The sequence below is a fragment of the Macaca mulatta genome, chromosome 17 (genome assembly GCF_049350105.2).
Source record: "Macaca mulatta isolate MMU2019108-1 chromosome 17, T2T-MMU8v2.0, whole genome shotgun sequence".
Taxonomy (NCBI): Eukaryota; Metazoa; Chordata; class Mammalia; order Primates; family Cercopithecidae; genus Macaca; species Macaca mulatta.
This window is the reverse complement of record NC_133422.1, coordinates 23393886-23407891: the sequence shown is the minus strand read 5'-3', so window position 1 is coordinate 23407891 and position 14006 is coordinate 23393886.

Sequence of the window (14006 nt, the reverse complement as noted above, 5' to 3'; positions counted from 1 at the left end):
GGAACCAACCCAAATGCCCATCAATGATATCCTGCATAAAGAAAATGTGGCACATATGCACCATGGAATACTATGCAGCCATAAAAAAGGATGAGTTCATGTCCTTTGCAGGGACATGGATGAAGCTGGAAACCATCATTCTCAGCAAACCATCACAAGATCAGAAAACCAAACACCACATGTTCTCACTCATAAGTGGGAGTTGAACAATGAGAACACATGGACACAGAGAGGGGAACATCACACATCTGGGCCTGTCAGGGAATGGGGGGCTAGCGGAGGGATAACATTAGGAGAAATACCTAATGTAGGTGACGGGTTGATGAGTGCAGCAGACCACCAGGGCATGTGTATACCTATGTAACAAAACTGCACGTTCTGCACATGTAACCCAGAACTTAGAATATAATGATAATAATAAAGAATTATAATAATAGCTCCCATTTAAAAAAAAGGTGGCAAGACGCTTAACTCAAATGATAACATTTTTATATCCAATTAACATCACTATAAATACAGGAATACACTGATTTAAAAACAATCAATCTCTGCATAAACAAAGCCAGTGTTAATTTTATTTAGAATTAAATAATTTTATTTAGAATTTTATTTAGAATTCAAGCATCATCTTCCAACATCAGTTCTCAACTGATCTAGTCTTTTCAAGCAAAAATGCTTATTTTGCTGTAAGCAAGACTACTGGGCCGGGCGCGGTGGCTCAAGCCTGTAATCCCAGCACTTTGGGAGGCCGAGACGGGTGGATCACGAGGTCAGGAGATCCAGACCATCCTGGTGAACACAGTGAAACCCCGTCTCTACTAAAACTACAAAAAAAAAAAAAAAACTAGCCGGGCGAGGTGGCGGGCGCCTGTAGTCCCAGCTACTCGGGAGGCTGAGGCAGGAGAATGGCGTGAACCCGGGAGGCGGAGCTTGCAGTGAGCTGAGATCAGGCCACTGCACTCCAGCCTGGGCGACAGAGCGAGACAGACTCCGTCTCAAAAAAAAGACTACTGGAATATTGCTGTTTTAATCCTAATGTGCTTCATTCAGATGAGGGGGCATCTACTTCTCCTATTCTTATTTTACTGATGAAAATACATACAGAAGCATTCTAGTAACAAAGGATTTATCAAAATCTCCCAATAAAAGGATAGTAAATTTCACAAATGGAACCTGGGTTGCCATGCTATTTAGATTTCTCTGTGTATAATACTTTTCATATCCTGTATTATAGCAACAAATAATTGTAATATATTATTTTATGTAATTACTTTAAAATTTTAATTTCCAAATCGAAGATAGATAAACTGTTGCCTCAGAATGCAGGCATAACAAATTCAGCAATGAATGGTTTCTGTCCCTTGTAAATAATGGCCATTTTGATAACCTTGATTCAAGGTGTGGGAAATATTATAATGAAGGTTATGCTAGGTTAATTATATTTCATGTTGCAGGCACTGCAGATTGAATTGCTTATTTACAGCCACTTATTACAGTTAGAAAGTACTGTCATCAATTTTGATTTAGATGAATTTTATTGAGCAGGAGGGGGTTGGTTTAATTGAAAAAGTTTGTATTTTAAAACACACTTATGTTCTATTTTCTGGGTTTGAACATGTAAGACCTATACTTGCTACTCCTCAATGACTTCTTGCATGTACTTGATTTAATTGAATTGAGTAATAAAACTTATATCCCTAACAGAAATTTCCAATTAAGATGTACAGGAATATTACAATTATTTGAAGAGACATAACTGTAGCAGATATATGTCAATCTATCCTCTGACAATATATTCGTCTACATTAAGTGATTTCATGTCTTTGAGTAAAGGCCCAAATGTTACACTATCTCAAAAAGGTCAAGAGAACACATTTGGATTAGAAGGACTAAGATCTTGACTTCATGAAAGTGTGTCACACCATGTAGTTTTTCATGTGACACATGAAAGTGTGTCACACCACTGTGTTTACAGCTCTGTATTTCCATCAGTTACTATTGTTTGACACAGTGTGCCTGGAAGTATACTAGGTGTATTAGTCTGTTTTCGTGTTGTCATAAAGGAATAGTAGAGACTGAGCAATTTGTTTTAAAAATCAGGCTTAATTGACACATAATTCTGCAGGCTGTGCGGAAAGCAAGGCACTGGCACCTATTCTGCTTCTGGTGAGACCTCAGGGAGCTTCTACTCATGGCAGAAGGTGAAGCAGGAGCAGATACGTCACATGGCGAGAGAGTGAGCAAGAGAAAGAGAGACTTTTAAACAACCAGATCTTGCATGAACTCAGAGTGAGAACTCACTTACTAATCAAGGGGATGGTGCTAAGTTGTTCATGAGGGATCTGCCTCCATAATCCAATACCTCCCACTAGACCCCACTTCTAACATTGCAGGTCACATTTCAACATGAGATTCGGAGGGAAAAAAACATCCAAAACATACCATTTCACCTCTGACCCTCCAAATCTCATGTTCTTCTTACATTGCAAAATACAATCATTGCATCCTAATAGTTCCTCAATGTCCCAGCTTGTTTCAGTATCAAGTCCAAAGTCCACTCTTATCTTGTCAATTTTACAGCCTCCATTTGCACAAGAATATCAAGACTTTTCTCCTTTCTCCTGTTCTGCTAGCTCTGCTGTGTGAGGAGTGAGTGCATTTCTCCGTATTTATGGACTCAAGAGTGGGATGAGGACAGAGGAAGGGATCTGACCACTTCTCACAACCTCCACTGTTACCGAGCAGGTCAGAGCCAGCTTTAGCTCTTGCCTGGATCACTGCCCTAAATGCCCATCAGTCTCTCTGTTTCTACCCTTGGTGTCCACCATCTGTCATCAGCCCAGAAGTTAGTGCTGACCCTTTCTAAACATGAATCAGATCATGCCACTCCTCTGCTCAAAAACCTGCAAAGGCTTCTCCTTTTATTCAGAATCAAATCCAACATTCTTACAAAGGGCGTAAGGCCCTGTATGATCTGGCCGTTACATTTGCCTCTGCAATACCTCAGCTGCTATAGCTGTGCCCTCCTTGCTCGCTCTGTTTCAGCCACACAGAACTCCCTGTGGTTCCTTGACACAGCCTGTGTGCTGCTTAGATCCTGTGCCCTGCCTCTTCCTGGACTGCCCTTCCCTCAGACAGCCATCTAAACAGCCACATCCCTCACCTCCCTCGGGTCTCTGCTCAAATGTTAGCTTCTCAGTGAGGCCTATTCTGCTTATCCTGATTAACAACACACTTCCCATTCCCTGCCACAGCTTTCCCAACCACCTTACCTGCTCTCCTTTTCTTTCTCGTAGCATTTACTAATACGCATATTGCTTGTTATGTAATAGGACGTCTTATGTATTTACTATTTTTTGCCTTTGTTTTGTTTGCCAATTCAGTGTCTAGAATGGCACATGGTACATAGTAGGCATTTGAGAGATAGTTATCAAATGAATGAGTGAGTGAAGATTAAATTCTGGTCTTGTCGGAAATGGGATGGAGAATGGAGAGGGTCTTGACCTCTCTTACAATCCCAAGATCATGGCATTATTGAGAGTTCGGGCCAGTAAGGCTTTGCTGCATAGTGTCTAGCACAATGTCCGTTCAGAGGATTCATTTCCTCCTGAAAGCCCTTATCTGATCTGTACCTCAGACTCATCTTCTCCCTACTAGCTAGCATAATTTTAATCTTATCTCTTGCATAAAAGAGACAAACATTGGAAAGCATTTATCCTTTGTCTACTCCGTTTTACATGACAAAGGCTCACTACTGGACTTCTCTTGGAGCTGAAAGGGTTTAGGGAGTGAAAAGTGTCATTGCATACCCCTCCCCCTGCCCAGACAATATATATGAAAACTTCCTTTGTAAATTGGATCTTGGCTGAATTCAAGGTGTAAATTACAACTGCAAAGACACTACGGTTTTGTGATTTGTTTAGACTCTATTAACAATATCTAGTAAAACTGTCTTTTTTCTTTAGAGGAATCAAAGTGAAAGAGGTGAAGAAAAGAAGGAAAAGGTAGAAAACGTAAGGAAAGAAAACTTCTGCCTCTTTGTGTTAGGATTTCAGTTTCTTATATTTGAATCCAGTGCCTCCAGTACAGTTGTCAATCAGTGTCTTAAAACATCCATCAAGCACTGCCGACTGACTCTTAACTCAGATTTTAGATACACAAAGGCCAAAGAAGCTCAATTTTCCATCTGGGTAGCACACTAAATGACACTGGCTCCTTCTTAGACTAGACTGCAAACGTACGCACTTTTACTTACCACAAAAATAAAATCTGTTAACTTTGGCTTTACTGATTTGTAATATTTGATAATTCTACCGGGGCTAAAATTTGCCTAGTAATTGTTTATATAGAAATAATTTACTAATTTAAAATGTGAGTAGGAATGCAAATAAATAGTTAAAATATTTGTGGAAACATGTCATTTAAAAAAATCTTGTACTCCTTTGAAATTATTGATTTAAATCTCCCCCTGGGGCAAGGGCAAGGAGACAATGTATTTCTCTTTGTAGTCTCACATCTAGGGTGCTCCCGGTACAGAATGGATGTTCAATAGGTTATAGTTGAATGAATGAAATAATTCACACATTAAAAATATTTATTTAAGAAGGAAGGTCCCCAAAGAGCATTTTACTTGAAAACAGTGTGTTGACCTAGTCTTATACTGCCTGAATCTGAAAGTAATAAAAATGCTTGTCTTTAAAAAAACCCCTGAATCCAACACTATTTGGCAACATTCAAACGTTAGAGGATATAAACTAAGATGTTCATAACCTCTAACCCAGTAATTACACTTCTGGCATTCAACCCTGAGAATGCAGTAATAAAAACTTAATGTAATTAAAATAGCAAACTATTTTATGTAACCTCAAATGACCAGCAGTAGATGATAGTTAAGTAGCCAATGGCAGCTATTGACAAAATGTGATGCAGATCTTAAAGGCTGTATTTATAAAGTATTTTATAACATAAACAGTTCTACCATACTAAGTTTTAAAAACATGATTTTAATTTACATTTATAATATAAATGCAAACAGGCCAAAACTATGTGTAGAAAAATTACTTGAAAGAAATATAACTTGATGTTATCTATGGTTGTGTGTGGATGCGACAATTAAGGATTTTTTTCTTTTTAATATTTTTTACCCTAAATTCTTTTTAATGTAGTTTATATTCCAAACTGGCATCATCTCATGCCTAGGCCATTGCAACAGCACCCTAACCAGTCTCCCTACTTTGACTATTGTATGGTTTTTTCAATCTAAATATTAGCTGGAGTGATCTTCTTAAATAAGATGGACCCTTCTTAATAAATTGGTTTTCTATTACAAACAGAAATCCAAAAATCCTTAACTGGTTGAAAATAACTTGCTTGATCTGACCTACCATCTATGTCCTATATTTATCAGGTACACATTTAAAGACATTTCCCATTTCTCTTGAAATTTATCATTGTCTTCTTGAAAAATGTTAAATCTATTTATGCTTTTCGGTTCACTAAATTTCACCAAAATTGTTGACTATAAATTATATTTCACACTCACCACTTACTCAACTTTCAACAACTTTTACTAATAGAACCTGTGTGTATTTCACATCCTACCCACATAAATATAGTGTAACCAAAAAAAAGCATCTGAAAATGCTGCTAGTAATATCTACTGAGGTAAGGGAATATGAATGAATGATTGACAAGATAAATTCATGTTAAGCAGTTTTTTTCCTTTTTTATTTTTATAAGAGGAGTATGCTTTAGTGTCAAAAACCCTATTTGTTTGAGAGAGATGAAAACTATTGCTCTAGGGGAGAATTATATTAACATTTATTGAGTTCTGATCTGTGGTGGTAACTAGTTCATATTTGTTATCTCACATAAGTCTAGAAGTGTTAGTAGATACCTGACACAAGGAAAACAAACAAAGATTTCCAAAGAGCAGTCTAAAATAAAGCCGAATCTTTTGCTTAGTTCTAGTTCAGTGGGTCTCCCTGGATAAAAATTAAAAGAGATGGATTAGGCCAGGTGCGGTGGCTCACACCTATAATCTCAGCACTTTGGGAAGCCAGCTGAGGCAGGTGGATCACCTGAGGCCAGGAGTTCGAGACCAGCCTGGCCAACGTGGTGAAACCCCATCACCAAAAATACAAAACTTAACTGGGCATGGGGGCGGGCGCCTGTAATCTCAGCTATTGAGGTGGCTGAGGCAGGAGAATTGCTTGAACCCGGGAGGTGGAGGTAGCAGTGAGCCAAGATCGTGCAACTCCACTCCAGCCTGGTGTGGAGCAAGACCCCCTCTCAAAAATAAAAGTGGGCAGGCTAGATTACTGCTGTTTAATAGCAAATAATACAAGCCAGATAGATAATTCTTTTTTTTGTTTTTTTGTTTTTTTTTGAGACAGAGTATTGCTCTGTCACCCAGACAGGAGTGCAGTAGCGCAATCTCGGCCCATTGCAACCTCCGCCTCCTGGGTTCAAGCTATTCTCCTGCCTAAGCCTCCTGAGTAGCTGAGTACAGGCGTGCGCCACCACGCCTGGCTAATTTTTGTATTTTTAGTAGAGATGGGGTTTCACCATGTTGGTCAGGCTGGTCTCGAACTCCTGACCTTATGATCCACTTGCCTCAGCCTCCCAAAGTGCTGGGATTATAGGCATGAGCCACTGTGCCCAGGCGATAATTCTTAATTTCTAATAACTACATTAAAAAAGTAAAAATGAAACAGATAAAATTAATTTTAATGCATTTTACTTAAATCAGTACATTTAAAATATTACCATTTTAATATGTAATCAATATAAAAATTATTAATGGGATAGTTTACTTTTTTTTGTACAAAGTCTTCAAAATCCATTGTACTTAGAGCACATCTCAGTTCAAACTAGCCACATTTCAAGTGCTCAGTAGCCACATATGGCTAGTGGTCACTGCATTGAGCAGTACAGGACTTGATAATAAGGCAAGAGGAGAAAGTACCCAAACGTGAGAGAGTCAAATTCAGTTCTTTTGACTCATTGGGCAAATCGTAAACGCTTCTCTGGGATTAGTTGCCTTCGGTTTTTACAACACCAAACCTGAGAAGTCTGGTTACAAACAGTCTGAGTTGGGTTGTCCAAGATTCTAGCCAGCCAAGAGTCAATCAGTGGATGAGCTTAGTTGCACAAGGGTGAAACTTGGCAAGATTTATCTTTGCCATCCAAACAGGTCTGCAGTTCACACCAGATGAGAACATACATGTTTTTTCTTATTTAATCAGCCATCCTGATCTTTAGTTAGGATGACCATAGAATTTTTTGTCCAAACTGGCACACTTTTGAGAGACAAAAAAGGCACCATTAATAATGGTGCTGGGACAACAGGCATAATATGAGACTGTTCCTGCTGGCAAATCAGGACATATGGTCACCCTACCTTTAGTCAATCTTTCCATCTCTCAAAAGAACTTGGGTTACTGCCAGTAGTCACATGTATCTCCAGGATTCATGTAACTCAATGAGGAGATGCCAGTTCCCACAGCGGCCTATGCATGAAGCCCTAAATTTCTCCTGTAGGAGTCATCCCAAGAGCCTGTATCATACAGGATCCTTTACTCCCATGTCTAATAACATTGCTTTGATGCAATTTGCAAGCTTCCTGTTTTGCAATTTTCCACTCTGGGTCTTGTTTAAGTTGGGGGTTTAATGAGAAATGGCTGTTGTTAGCTAAATGACACTTCTTCTTGGCAGGGTCTCCCAAGGAAACTAGAGGACCAGTAAACAAACTGTGCATGAGGGTGGACAGAGTAGCCCCCCCTTTTTTTTGTCCTCTCTTTTCTTTCTTTCATTTTCTCTTGTATATGAAAAGAAGTACAGCAATCAGCTGTGACAGCTGAGAGAAATGTTTCATGGGAAGTAACAGATGGCTCAAAGCCACCTTCATTTCTGAGGAGAGGGAGAGTGCCTGTGGGCCTGGAAAATTGAAGGTTTGGAAACTAATTTTGTTTGACTCTTTAATCCTTTTCAAACATAGGCCCAAAAATGGAAGATTAAAGGATTTTACTTTTGCTGCTCAGTAAATTCAGCTCAGAAAAGTAAAAGATGTAGAAGTAGAATGGCTGTGGATAAAACAAGAAAAGCCCAAACAGGAAGAACTTACCTTTATTAGCCCAAGGACAGTAACTTCCTCTGCTTAGGATTTTGTTGTTATTATAGTTGTTTATGTGAAGACTGGAGTGTTTTACAAGATTGGAAGACAGTAGGTCACCAGGCAACTAAAGTTACAGTTTACATAGAAGCTACAGTCAGAATACTCAGAGCAAAAAGGCATAAAGTGATATTTAGAGGTAGGTTTGTATGAGCATTACAGCAAAGTAATGAAAAGCACAAAGGACTCAGATCCATTCATTCATTCACTAGATGTTTTATTGACACCTACTATGTATCTGGCAATGTTCAGTTCTAGGTTCTGGGATCAGCTGTGAACAAGGTAGAGAAGGACTCTGTCCTCTACAACAGCAAGAAGCTGACAGTAAAGAAGTAAATAAATAGTGAAATAATTTCAGATGTGTATAAGCATGTGACGAAAGTGTAAGAGTATTGGCAGAGAGTATAACTAGAATGAAATGATGGTACTTTAAATAATGTGGTCAAGAAAGGCATCTCTGAGGTGACATTTAACCAAAAACTGGAATGCTGAGAAGGACCCTTCCAGTGTCAGGAGTACTATATGAAATAGCATATTGGACTACTATGTGCCAGGCACCGTTCTAGGTAGTGGGGATATTGGGTGAACAAATTAGTCAAAATTTTTGTCCTCATAGAGTGTGCTGTTCCTGATTCTTCTTCTTCTTTTTTCTTTTCTTTTTTTTTTTTTTTTTGAGACCAGGTATCCCTATGTTATTCAGGCTGAAATGCGGTGGCACAATCACAGCTTGCCGAGCCTCAAACTCCTGGACTCAACATTCTGAGTAAGTATACTCAGTAAGTATACTGACTATAGGCAGTCAACACCATGCCTAGCTGAATTTTTTTTTTTTTTTTTTTTTTTTTAGAGATAGTGTCTCACTATGCTGTCGGTACAAAGGCTTTAGGCAAGAATATGTGTAGCTAGTTTGAGTAACAGCAAGGAGGCCAATGTGGCTAAAGTTTAACCCTAAAAAGAAGACCAGTGTATACTTAATAGTTAATATTAGAAGACAGTGGGTACCTCGAAAGTAGAGAGCATCTTTATATTACAGAACTGTCATCTTCTTGTCCGGAGAAGCTCTTTATCCAACAGTGCAAGGCCTGTGTTTAGCTCTGGGAGATAACACTCACTTTAGATAGAGTTCTCTTTTAATATTTTCCTCATCTACCTCAAATTTCACAATTCTTTTAATGTATTATATACACCGGAAGTTTACATGTGTCCACAGGTAGTTTGCTTCAATATTTCTAACTTGATTTATTCATTTTTAAGAAAAGATTAAAGATTCTCTGGCCAATGCTATAAGACTTTATTCATGATTTCAACCAATTATTAGTATAATCGTCCATTTTTTAGGGGAACTTCCACATACCTTTCTGTTATTGATTTCTACTTTAATTCTGTAGTGGGCAGAGAAAATACTTTGTATGATTTCAGCAGTTTTACAAAATTGAGATTTGTTTTATGGCATTCAATGTGGTCTTAACGATTATCCTGTGTGCATTTGAAAATAATGTATATTCTGCTGTCTTGGGTGGAAGATCTCCAACTATCCATTGTCTACTGGCTTGCATAGCGTCTGAAAATTAGTCTTCCGTAACTTTCATATTCATATTTGCTATTCTGTATATATGTATGTGTATATATATATCTTTCTTTCCCCCCGCTGCTATTTTTTTCTATCAATTAGTGATAGAAATGTGTTGAAATGTGTATTTCTCTTTCGAGTTATACCAGCTTTATCTTTATGTATTTTGAAGCTCTATTATAGAGGCATAGACATACATAATTATGTCCTGTCAAGCAATTTGTTAATCATTATGGCAATATTCTTGGAATATATTTTGTCTGATGTTAATATAATTGGACTTTGCTTTTTTGTTCAATCTAAAAATTTCTACCTTTCAATTGGAGTGTTTAAACAACTTAAATTTAATATAATTTTTATGTAATTGGGTTGCAATCTACCATCTTGATAGCTAAAAGTTCTATTTTTAAAACTTTTTTTTCTTTTATCCTTCTCTTGACATCTTTTGGAGTGAATACTTCTTATGATTCCATGTCATTTTCACTATGGTCTTATTAACTATATCTCTTTTTAATTGTTTTAGCAGTTTTTCTAGAAGTTGTAATACTCATTTCTGAATTATCACTTTCTACCTTTAAATAATCAAATACTATCTGACATACAGTAAACAAACCTTACGACAGTGTACTTCCCCATTCTGTCTTTTGTGTTATTGCTGTGACAGATTTTTCTTCTACATGTTATAAATGCCACAATACATTAATACTATTTTTGTTTTAAAAAGTTAATTATCTTTTAAGCAGACTACACATGAAAAAAGCTTTTCTGTTTTTTTTTTTTTTTTTTTTTTGAGACTAAGTTTCACTCTTGTTGCCCAACCTGGAGTGCAATAGCATGATCTCGACTCACTGCAACCTCCACCTCCTGCGTTTAAGCAATTCTGCCTCAGCCTCCCAAGTAGCTGGGATTACAGGTGTGTGCCACCATGCCCGGCTAATTTTGTATTTTTAGTAGAGATGGGGTTTCGCCATGTTGGTCAGGCTGGTCTCAAGCTCCTGATCTCAGGTGATTCACCTGCCTCAACCTCCCAAAGTGCTAGGATTACAGGCATGAGCCCCCGCACCCAGCGAAAAAAGTTTTATATTTACCCACATATCAACCATTGCTGATACTCTTCATTCTTTAGTGTAGACCCAAATTTTCAGGTACTCTTTCTTTCTGATTTTATTTCTTGCATTGCAGTTCTGGCAATGCAATGGCAATGGCAGTGAATTCTGTCAACTTTTTTCTTGTTAAAAAGTCCTTATTTTTTTACTTAGTTTTTCAAATATATTTTTTCTGGATATGGAATTCTAGTTAGATTTTTTCCTTTCTTTTGGTGCTTCACTCCATTGTCTACTGGCTTGCATAGCTTCTGAAAAGAAGTCTTTCGTAACTCTTATATTTGATACTCTGTATATTTATCTTTTCCCTCTTGCTGTTTGTAAGATTTTCTTTTTATCATTGATGTTCTGAAATTTAATTATGATACGCCTTTGTGTGGTGTTCTTAAAACATTTATTCTGCTTCTTCTATTATCATACCATTTTTATTAACCATCATTCCTTTTCTTCTCATTTCTTATATTTTTTGAATAATCAAATATTTTTTATTATTTTCTTTTATAAGCATATTAATTGTAATTTTAGCAATTAATTTAGAGATTATAATATACACACTAGACTTATTATGGCCCATAATAAATTGATATTTTTAACACCTCCCAGACAATGCAAGGACTTTGGATATTTTAATTCAATTTTTTACTTGCTGCCTTTTGTGCTATTTTTGCCATATGTTTTTAACCCTATAACATATACATATAATATGTTTATTTATAGTAATATAAATATATTTATATTGTTACCTTATTGTTTATGCAGTCAATATATTTACTCACATGTTTACCCTTTCTGGTGCTCTTTCCACCTTCATGCATTTCTGTGATTCCATTTAAAATAATTCTTCAACTTCCTGAATAATTATTTTAAATATTTGTTATTGTATATTTGTGCTTTTTTTTGTTAATACGCAAACATTTTTCCCCCTTGATTTTTGAAGAATATTTTCACTCAATATAGAATTTTATGTTGGCAGTTATTTTATTTCAGTAGTTTACAGATCCTATCCCATTGTCTTTTGTCTGCCATTATTAATGTTGAGCATCAGTCAATTTATCATTGTTACTTTTAAAGTAATAAGTCTTTTTCTTTTAGCTGCTTTTAAATTGCTTTGCTTGTCTGGGTGCAGTGGCTCACGCCTGTAATCCCAGAACTTTGGGAGGTTGAGGTAGGTGGATCTCCTGACATCAGGAGTTTGAGACCAGCTTGGGCAACGTGGTGAAATTCCATCTCTACTAAAAATACAAAAATTAGCTAGGCATGGTGGCAGGCACCTGTAATCCCAGCTACTTGGGAGGCTGAGGCAGGAGAATCACCTGAACCCGGGAGGTGGAGGTTGCAGTGAGCTGAGATCACACCATTGCACTCCAGCCCGGGTGACAAGAGCAAAACTCTGTCTCAAAAAATAATAATAAATAAATAAATAAAATTGCTTTGCTTTTAGCTTTCAGCAGTTTGAATACCTTGTGCCTGGAGTAGTTTTCTTTGTATTTAATCTTTGTTGAGTTTCTTAGAGCTTTTGAATGTGTGGGCTGATATGTTTCACTGGACTTTGGAAATTCTCAGTCATTATCTCTTCAAATATTGCTCCTGTCCCATTTTCTTGCTCATTTACTTCCATAAGGCCAATCACAAATGTTAGCTCTTTCTGATTATATTTTATATACCCTTACACTCTTGTCATCAATTGTCTCAAAAATACTGATAACAGTAAAGTTGAAGTCTCTTTCTGATAACTCCAATATCTGAGATACCTGTGGATCCATTTCTACTATTTGCTCTTTATCTCTTGATATTCAATTGTTCGGTTCTATGTCCAGGCATGCTCAGTCATCTTCAATTGAATAATTCCTATTACCTATGAAAAATTGTAGTGGCTCTGGTGATATATCTTCTTGTACAAAAGATTTGTTTTTCTTCTTGGAAATAATAAGAGTAGAAGTATATAACCCTGGTTCAAAGGGGAATTAGGAGAAATCGAGGCTGAGTTTCTGGTTTTGTGAAGACTTGTCTACTTCCAATCTGCCTTTACTCTCAGTGTGCAGTTCTTTATGGGTCTCAACTCAGTAGCAGAATGTTTACCACTGCCTCTCATCTTTGGTTGGGCTTTGAACTCCAATTTTTGTCTCCTAGCACCATGATACGAACAAAAATTTGCTAGGCTTTTTAATCTTTTTGTGCATCTTTCTGTTTGCCTTCTAACCCTGCACAGTTTAGCAATGACACAATGTCTCAAGAGGAGGAGCAACAGATAACATTACTTTGTTTCATTGCATTTCCTTTCTTTCCAGGATATTTATCTCCTAACTCCTTTCTGCCTTGATTGTTGTCTAATGCCTTCAAACTGCTGCATTTTACTATTTGTCCAGGTTTCACTGATGTTAATAAAGGAAGAGCTGATTTCATATAAGCTACTCTCTGATTCTTAAAAATGTGGATGAACTGTGCTTTTAAATTTCTTTTAATTCTAAATATAATTTTGATTAAAATTTTATTTAAACATCGAAAGATCTTATATTTCTTCCATGTCAAATAACAATCTGAAGTTAGGATGCCTATTATTTGACAACTGCATTTTTAATAGATGACTACAATGTGGTCACTCTAGAAACCAAGCAGTAGGAGGGAAGAAACAAACCAAGAGATCATATTACCAGCAAGTTGTTAGTTGAAACCAAAGGGAAAGGTACTGGAAAAAAAAAAAAGCTCTTCAATGTCGGTGTGGGTGTTTGTAGGAGAAAGAGAACCATTAACAGTTCATTTATTTTTAGAAAATATCTTTTTCATTCTAAAAATATGACTGCTTATCAAGTAGCACTATGATCAGCGTAATTTTGTAAAATGAGATGTTGACTGAGAATCAGGTGATAATAATCATTCTGTGTCTGCTGAGGTTTTGAAAATAAAGTGGCAGAACTGAGTAGCCCCTCTTCCTTAACTATTGAAAAATCAGCGGTGCATCCGTCATGGTGAGAGTCAGTACTGCATGGTAGCGTTCACAGAAAAGTGATATTCTGTGCCCAATTTATACTAAGGGTAGTTATGTACAGTGAGTGAATGACGGAAGAAATGAACAAACACAACCTCTGGGGTTTTAATTGGGTTGTCAACCTACAGAAAACTATTAACTTGTGTTCCCACAACAAAAATGTTAAACCACCAG